The sequence below is a fragment of the Salvelinus alpinus genome, chromosome 23 (assembly GCF_045679555.1).
Source record: "Salvelinus alpinus chromosome 23, SLU_Salpinus.1, whole genome shotgun sequence".
Classification (NCBI taxonomy): domain Eukaryota; kingdom Metazoa; phylum Chordata; class Actinopteri; order Salmoniformes; family Salmonidae; genus Salvelinus; species Salvelinus alpinus.
In genome coordinates, this window is record NC_092108.1 from 18,215,463 (window position 1) to 18,230,297 (window position 14,835).

The 14,835-nt window shown below is 44.0% G+C and overlaps 1 protein-coding gene across 2 annotated transcripts in view; it reads left to right on the plus strand.

Annotated features, from left to right (window-relative positions):
* Positions 1-14,835, plus strand: part of LOC139550388 (caspase-7-like) — a 45,850-nt gene that overhangs the window by 13,273 nt on the left and 17,742 nt on the right. The window contains exon 2 of one of the 2 annotated variants that reach the window (XM_071361262.1): positions 12,964-13,040. The exons of the other annotated variant lie outside the window; for it this stretch is intronic. The gene's annotated coding sequence lies outside the window, so the exon portion shown is untranslated. The remainder of the gene's footprint in view (positions 1-12,963; positions 13,041-14,835) is intronic. 2 annotated transcript variants of the gene reach the window in all.

A 14,835-nucleotide genomic window follows, 5' to 3' on the forward strand; every position in this document is an offset into this window, starting at 1 on the left:
TCAACTACAAAAGCTTTCCTGCAACCCGCCTCACAAATTACCAAAAAAAAGTATTATTTACCTCAAATCTGAAAACCCACAGTGGAAGCTAGCCAGAGGCTAGCCAGAGGCTAACCAGAAGCTAACTAGAAGCTAGCCAGTAGCTGATCTGAAGCTGCCTAGAAGTTAGCCGGTTTGCTGGCTAGCGTTGGTGTTTCAGCTGCCCACGTTTGTGGTCTTCAGCTATTCCTTTAGCTCGATAATCTATCGGCACTTTTGTGCAACGCGACTCGGACCGGAGCATACCGGGACTATTTTTCTCAGTGTCCCCGGATTTCAGCCGCAGGCTCTGGACGTTTGCACCTTGATTTCACAGCTAGCTAGCTGCAAACCGTGTGACTATTGGCTTACGTCGATCCCGGAGCAAACTTACATTATTCCGGAGCTAGCCAGCTGAGGAGTTCCATCAGCCACTCCTGGGCTACAGTCACCTATCCGGACCCGTTTTTTTTGTTGTTGTTGCTGCAGATGCGGAGCCCCATCGGGCCTTCACGACTGACTGCCGACATTATCTGCCCGAGGGAGTTATCCAACTGGCACCTCCGTCGCAACGTTACCTGAACGCTCATCTGGTGCCCGCTAATCGTTAGCTGTCTTATCGGCTGCTATCTGAATAAGTATATCGGACAATTTTTCTTGGGTCACTATAACTATTTTGCCAATTGGATTGATCCCCTCTACCACACGGAACCCCACTAATCTACCGACGGAAACGCACGAGGTGTCTAAAAATAGACTTCCATCCTATGCTATCTTGCTACTGATAGCCATCTACCCGGCCAGCTGTCTGGATCGCCGTGACCCCAACCAACCTCTACTCACTGGACCCTTATGATCACTCGATTAAGCATGCCTCTCCTTAATGTAAATATGCCTTGTCCATTGCTGTTCTGGTTAGTGTTTATTGGCTTATTTCACTGTAGAGCCTCTAGCCCTGTTCACTATACCATATCCAACCTCTCAGTTCCACCACCCACATATGCGATGACATCACCTGGTTTCAATGATGTTTCTAGAGACAATATCTCTCTCATCATCACTCAATACCTAGGTTTACCTCCACTGTATTCACATCCTGCCATACCTTTGTCTGTACATTATTCCTTGAAGCTATTTTATCGCCCCCAGAAACTTCCTTTTACTCTCTGTTCTAGTCGTTCTAGACGACCAATTATCATAGCTTTTAGCCGTACCCTTATCCTACTCCTCCTCTGTTCCTCTGGTGATGTAGAGGTGAACCCAGGCCCTGCAGTACCTAGCTCCACTCCTATTCCCCAGGCGCTCTCTTTTGATGACTTCTGTAACCGTAATAGCCTTGGTTTCATGCATGTTAACATTAGAAGCCTCCTCCCTAAGTTTGTTTTGTTCACTGCTTTAGCACACTCTGCCAACCCGGATGTTTTAGCCGTGTCTGAATCCTGGCTTAGGAAGACCACCAAAAATTCTGACATTTTCATCCCTAATTACAATATTTTCAGACAAGATAGAACGGCCAAAGGGGGCGGTGTTGCAATCTACTGCAAAGATTGCCTGCAGAGTTCTGTTTTACTATCCAGGTCTGTTCCCAAACAATTTGAACTTCTACTTTTAAAAATCCACCTCTCTAAAAACAAGTCTCTCACCGTTGCCGCCTGCTATAGACCACCCTCTGCCCCCAGCTGTGCTCTGGACACCATATGTGAACTGATTGCCCCCCATCTATCTTCAGAGCTCGTGCTGCTAGGCGACCTAAATTGGAACATGCTTAACACCCCAGCCATCCTACAATCTAAGCTTGATGCCCTCAATCTCACACAAATTATCAATGAACCTACCAGGTACCACCCCAATTCCGTAAACACGGGTACCCTCATAGATATCATCCTAACCAACTTGCCCTCCAAATACACCTCTGCTGTTTTCAACCAAGATCTCAGCGATCACTGCCTCATTGCCTGCATCCGTAATGGGTCAGCGGTCAAACGACCTCCACTCATCACTGTCAAACGCTCCCTGAAACACTTCAGCGAGCAGGCCTTTCTAATCGACCTGGCCGAGGTATCCTGGAAGGATATTGATCTTATCCCGTCAGTAGAGGATGCCTGGATATTTTTTTTAAATGCCTTCCTCACCATCTTGAATAAGCATGCCCCATTCAAGAAATTTAGAACCAGGAACAGATATAGCCCTTGGTTCTCTCCTGACCTGACTGCCCTTAACCAACAGAAAAATATCCTATGGCGTTCTGCATTAGCATCGAACAGCCCCCGTGATATGCAACTTTTCAGGGAAGCTAGGAACCAATATACACAGGCAGTTAGAAAAGCCAAGGCTAGCTTTTTCAAGCAGAAATTTGCTTCCTGCAACACAAACTCCAAAAAGTTCTGGGACACTGTAAAGTCCATGGAGAATAAGAACACCTCCTCCCAGCTTCCAACTGCACTGAAGATAGGAAACACTGTCACCACCGACAAATCCACTATAATTGAGAATTTCAATAAGCATTTTTCTACGGCTGGTCATGCTTTCCACCTGGCTACCCCTTCCCCGGTCAACAGCACTGCACCCCCCACAGCAACTCGCCCAAGCCTTTCCCATTTCTCTTTCTCCCAAATACAGTCAGCTGATGTTCTGAAAGAGCTGCAAAATCTGGACCCTTACAAATCAGCCGGGCTAGATAATCTGGACCCTTTCTTTCTAAAACTATCTGCTGAAATTGTTGCCACCCCTATTACTAGCCTCTTCAACCTCTCTTTCGTGTCGTCTGAGATTCCCAAAGATTGGAAAGCAGCTGCGGTTATCCCCCTCTTCAAAGGGGGGGACACTCTTGACCCAAACAGCTACAGACCCATATCTATCCTACCCTGCCTTTCTAAGGTCTTCGAAAGCCAAGTTAACAAACAGATTACCGACCATTTCGAATCCCACCATACCTTCTCCGCTATGCAATCTGGTTTCAGAGCTGGTCATGGGTGCACCTCAGCCACGCTCAAGGTCATAAACGATATCGTAACCGCCATCGATAGGAAACAATACTGTGCAGCTGTATTCATTGACCTGGCCAAGGCTTTTGACTCTGTCAATCACCGTATTCTTATCGGCAGACTCGACAGCCTTGGTTTCTCTAATGATTGCCTCGCCTGGTTCACCAACTACTTCTCTGATAGAGTTCAGTGTGTCAAATCGGAGGGTCTGTTGTCCGGGCCTCTGGCAGTCTCTATGGGGGTGCCACAGGGTTCAATTCTTGGACCGACTCTCTTCTCTGTATACATCAATGATGTCGCTCTTGCTGCTGGTGAGTCTCTGATCCACCTCTACGCAGATGACACTATTCTGTATACTTCTGGCCCTTCTTTTGACACTGTGTTAACAACCCTCCAGGCGAGCTTCAATGCCATACAACTCTCCTCCCGTGGCCTCCAATTGCTCTTAAATAGAAGTAAAACTAAATGCATGCTCTTCAACCGATCGCTGCCTGCACCTGCCCGCCTGTCCAACATCACTACTCTAGACGGCTTTGACTTAGAATATGTGGACAACTACAAATACCTAGGTGTCTGGTTAGACTGTAAACTCTCCTTCCAGACTCACATCAAACATCTCCAATCCAAAGTTAAATCTAGAATTAGCTTCCTATTCCGCAACAAAGCATCCTTCACTCATGCTGCCAAACATACCCTTGTAAAACTGACCATCCTACCAATCCTCGACTTCGGTGATGTCATTTACAAAATAGCCTCCAATACCCTACTCAATAAATTGGATGCAGTCTACCACAGTGCCATCCGTTTTGTCACCAAAGCCCCTTACACTACCCACCACTGCGACCTGTACACTCTCGTTGGCTGGCCCTCGCTTCATACTCGTCGCCAAACCCACTGGCTCCAGGTCATCTACAAGACCCTGCTCGGTAAAGTCCCCCCTTATCTCAGCTCGCTGGTCACCATAGCAGCACCTACCTGTAGCACGCGCTCCAGCAGGTATATCTCTCTGGTCACCCCCAAAACCAATTCCTCCTTTGGCCGCCTCTCCTTCCAGTTCTCTGCTGCCAATGACTGGAACAAACTACAAAAATCTCTGAAACTGGAAACACTTATCTCCCTCACTAGCTTTAAGCACCAGCTGTCAGAGCAGCTCATAGATTACTGCACCTGTACATAGCCCATCTATAATTTAGCCCAAACAACTACCTCTTTACCTACTGTATTCATTTATTTATTTTTGCTCCTTTGCACCCCATTATCTCTATCTCTACTTTGCACTTTCTTCCACTGCAAACCAACCATTCCAGTGTTTTTTTTACTTGCTATATTGTATTTACTTCGCCACCATGGCCTTTTTATATTTTTATTTATTTTTATATATATTTTGTTTGCCTTCACCTCCCTTATCTCACCTCACTTGCTCACATTGTATATAGACTTATTTTTCACTGTATTATTGACTGTATGTTTGTTTTACTCCATGTGTAACTATGTGTTGTTGTATGTATCGAACTGCTTTGCTTTATCTTGGCCAGGTCGCAATTGTAAATGAGAACGTGTTCTCAATTTGCCTACCTGGTTAAATAAAGGTGAAATAAAAAAATAAAAAATAAAAAATCAGCGATTGGCTATGCGTTCCTTGGAAGATCATGGATGATGTTGAAGATGTGTTCCACGACACGCCAGTGGAGTGGAACTGATTTTCCACTGAGTTGCATTATTTTCCAGAGAATGCATATAGCCCTGAGTTAAGTATCCCTTTTATACCATGGTTATAATTTAACACATTTGCCGCTATAAATGTGTTCCTTTTGCCGGTAGAAATGTGTTCAACATCAACTGAAATATCTAGCAACTTTACTAACTATCGGTGCGTTCCTAAATTTGCTCTGGTGATCTACTCCGAATTCAGAGGACTCTCGTCTGAGCTGAGTGTGCCAGATGCAGAGCGCAGAATAGCTGAGGAATTTACGAATGCTATTGTCAGTAAACGTCAGTAAACGTCGGCAATAGAGCATAATTAAATTTTTGCAGAGCACCACAGTTACAGTCACCAACGCTCTGGATAACATGAAAACAGCCTAACCAGCTCTGCTAGTGCGAGTAAAATGATCAGAGTGAGGTGTTCTCTCTTTTGTGTCTAGAAGTAGCTAGCAAGTTATCCAAAGTTAGTTAGTTAGCTTGGGTGCTTGACTGCAGTTGTGAGGTCAGAAGACCCGGATCAACCCTACTCCTCGGCCAGAGCGTCCAGTGTGCGTTCTGAACACTCCTAGAGCGAAACGCTCTGAATTTACTAAGAGACATCTGGCAACACTCTGAATTCACGAACGCCAAGAACGCACTCTGGCACTCCAGATTGAATTCAGGGTGGGTTTGTAAATTCACTCTGGCTATCTACTCTGATTTCAGAGCACTCTCATCTGAGTGTGCCAGAGCGCAGAATAAATTATCAATTTACAAATGCTTAACACCCGTTGAATATGGACAGATCCAGTAAACGTCGGCAAAAAAAGCGTAATTAAATTGTTGCCAGCATCACAGTTACAGTCACCAATGCTCTGGATAACATGAAAACAGCCTAACCAGCCCTGCTAGGGCGAGTAAAATGGTCAGAGTGAGGTGTTCTCTCATTTTTGTCTGGAAGGAGCTAGCAAGCTAGCCAACGTTAGCCTGTTAGCTTGGGTGCTTGACTGCCATTGTGAGGTCTGAATGCTCGGATCACCCCTACTCATCAGCCAGAGCGTCCAGTGTGCGTTCTAAACGCTCTGAGAGCGAAACACTTTGAATTTACGAACGGACAATCTTACAATGCTCTGAATTTACGAATGCCCAGAGCACACATTGAGCGCACACTGGCACTGCAGAGTGAATTTACGAACACACCCTACATGGACATCTTTGATTAAAAAAAAATGATTTAACCTTTATTTAACAATAAAGGCAAGTCGGTTAGAAACAAATTCTTATTTACAATGACGGCCTACACTAGCCAAACCCGGACGACGCTGGGCCAATTGTTCGCTGCCCAATGGGACTCCCAATCACGGCCGGTTGTGATACACCCTAGATCCGAACCAGGGTGTCTGTAGTGATGCCTTAAGCACTGAGATGCAGTGCCTTAGACCCAGTGGCGTGCCATGGGCCTGGGGCCTGGGCCTTCAGTGAGGTACTACACAGTCCCACCCGAATTAATCCACCTCTTATTACCATCATTATGATGCCATGGCTCTAAACACTATACATTTATACAGAAACGCAGTATAACCAGGCGTTGCGTCACCTTGAAATTGACAAATTTACATTTTTGGGTAAACAGTGTTTACCCAAAAACATGACACAATCAATGAGTCCTTCACCTTTTCATTGTGCAGCTCCGTTGCCCTGCGCGCTTGTTCTTTGAGCTGTAGATCCACTCCGGTGTCCCCAAAAGTTTTCAAAAGCACCATTGCTTGTAAGTGCCCAGCCGTACTTTGGTGTCTCGTTGCTGCCTTGGTTAGACAACTCAAGTTTGCAAAGCCAGTGTGGCTCCAAACACCAAATCGATCACTTGCAAATAATAGGCATTCCCAGCAGTACAGTTTGCAGTGCTTCTCGGAGCCTGTGAGCCATTGACAGCGCTCGTAGTTGAAACTTTGAAAGTGGCGAGCGAACGAACCCATTTCCCGCCTGTGACAGGCTTTGTGGCGTCGGGCGACCTCTGCTTACAATGTCTAACTTTTCTTGAAAAGTTCGTCTTGAGAATGGCGTTATAATTATATCCTCGACCAAATCGATATCTTCTCCTCCTTCCGCCATTGTGGGTTGAAAAAACAGCTTAGTAGTACGCGAATTAATTTGTTTATCAAATTCAGTTTCCTAGATCTGCATAGACCTGCCCATAGGACCTGCCTCTCAATATTGGTAATCCAATCAAAAGACGTGCACGCACTACGCCTGCTAGCTGGCTCCTGTGTAACACTGGAGCCAGCCAGCAGGCGTACAATAGCCAACTCTAAAGCTGATTGGTTGACACTAAATTTTCATTTCCATTCACTATAAGCTACAAGCGCCCGCACTGTTGATTCTGAAGGCCTGAGGGCAGATTTTAGACCCCTGGCAACACATGATGGCTGAATATGATTGGATAAAAGATCTAACATAAAGACCAGCCCTCCAAATCTCAACCTGGGGCTGGAAGCAGTGCAACCAAGAGGAAAGCTATGAAATGAAGAGTATAACTCTTACTCTGGGGAATAATTTAATACATATTTGTGGGAAAATATATTTAAAAAAAAATTATATTCTGATGATGTTTAGGCCAGCAGAGAAGGCCTTGCAGGCCCTGACGGCCCACCACTGCTTAGACCCCTGTGGGAGCCCGAAATCTACAGTAGTTGCCGTGGTAACCAAACAAACAGACTTGCTAGTTTAACTAACCAAATCATCAGTCCTAGCTTGCTATTATGAAAATAGAATTCAACAATGCAAATAATGTTTTCAATTCGAATTTTGATTTCAAAAGCAGCTCAAACATAGAACATGTAAGAATGAACTATAGCCATTGAGTTATACAGTGCAAACATACCTTGCTTTATAGGGAATTATACAATGGGTGGGTCTAATCCTGAATACTGATTGGTTAAAAGCACATTCCAGCCCGTGTCTATTCCACAAGTTACCACCAGCTAAATCTATAACATTAAAATGCCTATTTACTCTGTTCCAACTGACCTGCGTAATCCAATGTCCTTCAGCCCAGCCAGGCAATTTATACACTTGATCTCCACTATAAAAAGCATGTAGACATTATCTCACATTTCTTTTAGACTAACATTTCGTTTTCAACAGTGGAGATTTGTATTAACCTTGCTGTCTGTCTCTCCGACATTTGCAACATTGTTTCAATATTCAAATTCGATCTCCAGCTGTTCCATAGGAATGAACGTGTCGGGAGTCTGGACAGGCATGCAGCATTTCTCAGCCAGTCGAAATCATGAATCAGCATTATTTTTATGGATATATAAGAACTATCAATAGAAAACAGGTCAAGTGAAACGAAGTGCAGCTAGTTTGCTGTCTTTCCAGCTTCAGTTTGAAGTGATTGTGTTAGTTGTGTTGTTGGCTATCTCCTCTGAACAACAGTGTTCTGCCGAGAGAGCACATTTTCTATGCCAGTCGAAAACATGCATCATCAGCTCATTGTTATGGATCTTTCCAAGTAAATGTCACTAGAAAACAGCTTAAACAAATGCAAATGCAGCTACTTTGCTGTTATTCTGGCTGTCAACTTTGTCGTGACTGTAAGTTAGCCGTAGTTGGCTAGCTAGCAAGCAAGGGATAAGAACGTTGCCAGCCAGTATGGCAATGGAACATTTAGAACGAACGACTGGGTCACATCCATAGATAAAGAAAAAATAGACTGAACGACTGGGTCGCATCTCTGGCAACCGAACCGATTGAGCGAACGACCAGCCGGCTTGGATAGCAACCCTAGATTTGTGTCGGGACTATATCTTGTGGAAGGATAAAATACTATGAATAAATTCATCAAATTACCAAAAACATTTTTTTTGAATTCTAGATATCTCTAGACATTTGTTTATTATACAAGCTAATTCCATTTGTGGAATATTGGGTTCTATATTGTCTAAAAGCAATATATTCCTATTGAGATGCATTACATTGAACATGGTATACTGTCTCTTTAAAGACGTCAGGGTTTTGATGATGACATGCAAGAGATATGTCATTCATTTATTGCTATGATCATGCATCTCCTGAAGAAGCTATGCCTTTTGCTTTCTTAAGAAGATACAAATGGAAGATAAACATTTTGGGTAATATGGGCCAGATCTTTTGTCGTGATTTCAAATCAAATCAAAGTTTATTTGTCACATGCGCCGAAATGTGAAATGCTTACTTACAGGCTCTAACCAACAGTGCAAAAAAGGTATTAGGTGAACAATAGGTAAGAAAATAAATAAAAACAACAGTAAAAAGACAGTGAAAAATAACAGTAGCGAGGCTATGTACAGTAGCGAGGATATAACAGTAGTGAGGTTACATACAGGCACCGGTTAGTCAGGCTGATTGAGGTAGTATGTACATGTAGATATGGTTAAAAATGTGGTCAGATGAAGCAGATGCCAAACTACAGGACTGTTTTGCTATCACAGACTGGAACATGTTCCGGGATTCTTGAGGAGTACACCAAATCAGTCACTGGCTTTATCAATAAGTGCATCGAGGATGTCATCCCCACAGTGACTGTAAGTACATACCCCAACCAGAAGCCATGGATCACAGGCAACATTCGCACTGAGCTAACGGAGAACGGAGAAACATATGACAAGCAACACGTAGCAAGCAGACAGAGAAACATAGAACAAGTAACACGTAGCAAGCAGGCAGATAGACAAACAGAGCAGTAGCACAAAAAGCAACAAAACAAAATACATAAAAGCAACAAACAGTGTTTGCACACCTCACTAGCTACAGACAACAGAAAACATGGAAAGGGGCAATACATAGCTAGGAATTATGTTCACAAGTCTGATTGTCCTTTAGCCATGTCTTTATGTTTTTTGTGAAGGCGCGATAGGTGGTGCAGTTATGTGTGTCTGATGTCAATATGTTCCAGACATGGGAAGCTCTCATAGAGAAAGCAGTTTGACTAAATGTGCTTTTCACTCTCACATGGGTACGTGGTTGCAAAGGGCATCAGTGTCTTAACAGCGCGATTTGCCAAGGCAGGATACTCTGAGAGCATCCCAATCCAGAAATCTGGCAGTGGCTTCTGATTAAATTACATTTTCACAGAACCGCTTGTTGCAATTTCGATGAGGCTTTCTTGTTCAGATATTGGTGGACTGGAGGCAGGGCATGAAGGGATAACGAATCCAGTTGTTTGTGTCATCCGTTTTGGGAAAGTACCTGCGTAATGTAATTGCGCACCCAACTTACTCATGTGCTTCGCTATATCACATTTGACATTGTCCGTAAGCTAGAGTTAATTTGCAGACAAAAAATCGTACAATGATAGAAATACCTGTGTGTTGTCCTTGTTATTGCAGACAGAGAAGAGCTGCAACTTCTTAATCATAGCCACAATTTTTCCCCACACATTGAATATATTTGAGGAGAGTCCCTGTAATCCTAGATTCAGATCATTCAGGAGAGAAAAAACATCACCCAGATAGGCCAGTCGTGTGATAAACTCGTCATCATGCAAGTGGTCAGACAAGTGAAAATGATGGTCAGTAAAGAAAAGTTTAAGCTCGTCTCTCAATAAAAAATAAAAAACGTGTCAATACTTTGCCCCTTGATAACCAGCGCACTTCTGTATGTTGTAAAAGCGTTACATGGTCGCTGCCCATATCATTGCATACTGCAGAAAATACACAAGAGTTTAGGGGCCTTGCTTTAACAAAGTTAGCAATTTTCACTGTAGTGTCTCCCTGTCATGGCTTTTGCGCCATCAGTACAGATACCAACATGAGCAGTAGCTACGTTTGGCTACATACGGACCATTAGTGGAATTCCTGTGAGAGAGGAATGGTTATGTTAATTATTTGACTAGGCTACCTGTATTTGACATTGTGTTGTTATTTCGCTGAACAAACACTACATGGTTTAATTTTATTTTGGCAATGAAACGAGGCTACTCAGGCGAGAGAAAAAAACTCACCCAAAAATATATCCCCGTTGGAAAATATAAATGGACTGTTTGAAAATGTGAAAAAACAAAAATGTAAAAATATGTATATTTTTAAATGTGAATCACATTGTTATTTGACGTACCACCGACGGCATTGCGCGTACCCCAGTTTGGGAATACCTGATCTAGGGCAAAGATACTTATATGTGTCATCTGTGTCTTGTGTTAGCTAGTTACTGGCTAGCTAGGTCTTCAGCCAGCATGGAACAAAGGGGGGGGAAGGGTCACTCAACTTTCAGTCAACACATCCGTCAGTGCTGCTGTGAACCGCATCACAGTCACCTCTCATGGCAGAACTTGTGGATCTGCTGCCATGGGATTGGTTGGGCTAGAAGCAAGCCAATTTCGCTGTAGTAATGGCACTATCGAATCTGTACTCGCTTTCTTCTGTAAGGCACTCGGAAACAACGGTACAGCGAAGCCTTATCATTGCAACAATTATTATCTGGGAGATATTTTTCCTAATTGCACAGTGCTTCCAAAATAAAACTCCTGGTCAGCAAAACATTTTGTTGCATATGCAACCTTTAGAGCCCTGGGAACATTCTAGGAATGATCAAATCAAAGTTTATTTGTCACGTGCGGTGAATACAACAGGTGTAGACCTTACAGTGAAATGCTTACTTACAGGCTCTAAACAATAGTGAAAAAAAGGTATTAGGTGAACAATAGGTAAGTAAAGAAATAAAAACAACAGTAAAAAGACAGTAACGAGGCTATAAAAGTAGCGAGGCTACATACACACACCGGTTAGTCAGGCTGATTGAGGTAGTATGTACATGTAGATATGGTTAAAATGACTATGCATATATGATGAACAGAGAGTAGCAGTAGCGTAAAAGAGTGGTTGGTGGGTGGTGGGACACAATGCAGATAGCCTGGTTAGCCAATGTGCGGGAGCACTGGTTGTTCGGGCCAATTGAGGTAGTATGTACAAGAATGTATAGTTAAAGTAACTATGCATATATGATAAACAGAGAGTAGCAGCAGCGTAAAAGAGGGGTTGGGGGGGCACACAATGCAAATAGTCCGGGTAGCCATTTGATTACCTGTTCAAGAGTCTTATGGCTTGGGGGTAAAAACTGTTGAGAAGCCTTTTTGTCCTAAACTTGGCACTCCGGTACCGCTTGCCATGTGGTAGTAGAGAGAACAGTCTATGACTGGGGTGGCTGGGGTCTTTGACAATTTTTAGGGCCTTCCTCTGATACCGCCTGTAGTTTTTACATCTGAAGAAAGAACACTTGCCTAAACCAATATACTTAATTTTCAAGACATCACATTCGAGGCAATTTAAATACACGCCAACTCTGCATGCCATAACTCCCTTATTCTATTCTCTCTCAAATTCTGTGATTGCAGTAACCCACAATGGATTTGATAAAGCTGCTGGAAGGCACTCTAGACGATCTGGACTTTAAAGATCTGAAGAGTTTTAAGTGGCACCTAAAAAATCTGACAGAGGCTGTGGATGGCTTTCCTAATATCTCAAACAACAAGCTGCCAGTGACCGCTGACAGTCAGGACACTGTGGATGTGATGGTCACAAGATATGAAAGCCCTGAAGAAGCCCGGAAAGTCGCAGTGATCGTTTTACGCAAAATGAATAATAACAATCTTGCCAAGAAGTTGGAGGATAGTGCACCACAGTTCACTGGTGGTAATATAAAATGCTGTCATTACATAACCTATACTCTAGGAAATGTATAAAAATGTCCCATGGAAGTAATTGGCATTATAGAAAGGTCAGGTAATAATTATTCAGTTGTTGTTGAGAGGGAGGACAGTCACACACAAAATAAGCAATTAAGCCTCTTGTAAGTAAATGCCAATGTGTCTAGTCATGAAACCAGCATTAAACATCTTACCGACTGGTGTAAAGGCTTAATGATCTACCTTGGGGTACTTTTCAAATTTGTATGCAGACTGAGGGACATATTGATGGCATGCCACCTGGTTATATGTGGCCCAATCTCCTACTGAAAATACTAGCCTCCGGGAGGCCACTCATTCCCCTTCTCAAGAAGCAGCCCATACACAAATCCAAAGGTGTACAGTGACACACTTCCAAAAACAACATAAAACTGCAGGGATTATCCCACTGCTGCCACCAGTGTAGCTATCAAGAGGGAACAGCGTGGGCCTTGAACCAGTGACCCTGTAGTTATGAGATATGAGGCACAATGCCGTCTGTCCCTCCAGTAGGAAAGCTCACCTGCTAACTCATTCGTCTGTTAAAGTGAGACTGGTTTTCTCTGTGTTTTTCAGCTGTTCCTGTCCAGGATCACGATAGCTGCATATCATAGCTGCCTCGCAAGAAGAAGACACCCGCAGAGTTGGAAAAGGTAGGTACCACAAAGTATCTCCCGACAGTTTTTTCAGAGTACCAGGCCTCTGGAACAATAAATATTAGTATAAGACGGTGACATTTTTCTGACATCAAACACAGTAGTAAAAAGTATAGTAGCTCTGGGATTAGAATGACATTTGATAGTTTAATACAATGATGACTATATTAACACTAAACCAGGCTATGGCAGTGTCTGGGTTTATGATAACAGGAAGCCCCATTCAATCCAAGGGATGGAAAACAACTGGAAGATTGTAGATTTGATGTGTAAATCAAATGTGTTGGTATAAGGCAAAGCGATCAGTTCACTGATCTAAAGTATCTTCCTAAGCATGGCGACGCCTTCGTCTGATGCATTTTGAGTCACGGAAAAACGGAGGGCGTCTGTGCCACAGATGGAACAGTCGTCCCCACCATTGATATCCTCTCACCTTTCAACGGCACAAACTTGTTGAAAAGCCCAAGTTGTTTTTCATCCAAGCGTTTCGAGGGAATGACGTGCCGGTGAACAAGAAGCCTAATGTTGAAGGGACGGATGTTCTCTGACCTCCTCCCTATAGGCCGTCTCATCGTTGTCGGTGATCAAGCCTACCACTGTTGTGTCGTCAGCAAACTTAATGATGGTGTTGGAGTCGTGTTTAGCCACGCACTCGTGGGTGAACAGCGAATACAGGAGGGGACTAAGTACACATTCCTGAGGGGCCACAGTGTTAAGGATAAGCGTGGCAGACGTATTGTTGCCCATTCTTACCACCTGGGGGCGGCCCGTCAGAAAGTCCAGGATACAGTTGCAGAGGGAGGTGTTTAATCCCAGAGTCCTTAGCTTAGGGATGACCTTCGTGGGCACTATGGTGTTAAACGCTGAGCTGTAGTTGATGAACAGCATTCTCACGTAGGTGTTCCTTTTGTCCAGTTGAGAAAGGGCAATGTGGAGTGCGATTGAGATGGCGTCATCTGTGGATCTGTTGGGGCGGTATGCGAATTGCAGTGGGTCTAGGGTGTCCGGGAGGATGCTGTTGATGTGAGCCATGACCAGCCTTTCAAAGCACTTCATGGCTACCGACGTGAGTGCCACGGGGTGGGAATCATTTAGGCAGGTTACCTTCGCTTCCTTGGGGACAGGGACTATGGTGGTCTGCTTGAAACATGTTGGTATTACAGACTCGGTCAGGGAGAGTTTGAAAATGTCAGTGAAGACACTTGCTAGTTGGTCCGCGCATGCTTTGAGTACACGTCCTGGTAATCCATCTGGCCCAGAGCTTTGTGAATGTTGACTTGTTTAAAGGTTTTGTTCACATCGGCTACCGAGAGCGTTATCACACAGTCATCCAGAACAGTTGGTGCTCTAGGGCATGCTTCAGTGTTGCTTGCCTCGAAGCGAGCATAAAAGGCATTTAGCTCATCTGGTAGGCTCGCGTCACTGGGCAGCTCGCGTCTGAGTTTCCCTTTGTAGTCCATAACAGTTTTCAAGCCCTGCCACTGCCGACGAGCGTCAGAGTCGGTGTAGTAGGATTCAATCTTAATCCTGTATTGACACTTTGCTTGTTTGATGGTTCATCTGAGGGCATAGCAGGATTTATTATAAGCGTCCGGATTAGTCTCCCGCTCCTTGAAAGCGACAGCTCTAGCCTTTAGCTTGATGCGGATGTTGCCTGTGATCCATGGCTTCTGGTTGGGATATGTACGTACAGTCACTGTGGGGACGACGTCGTCGATGCACTTATTGATGAATCCAATGACTGAGGTGGTGTATTCCTCAATGCCATTGGATGAATTTCGGAACATATTAG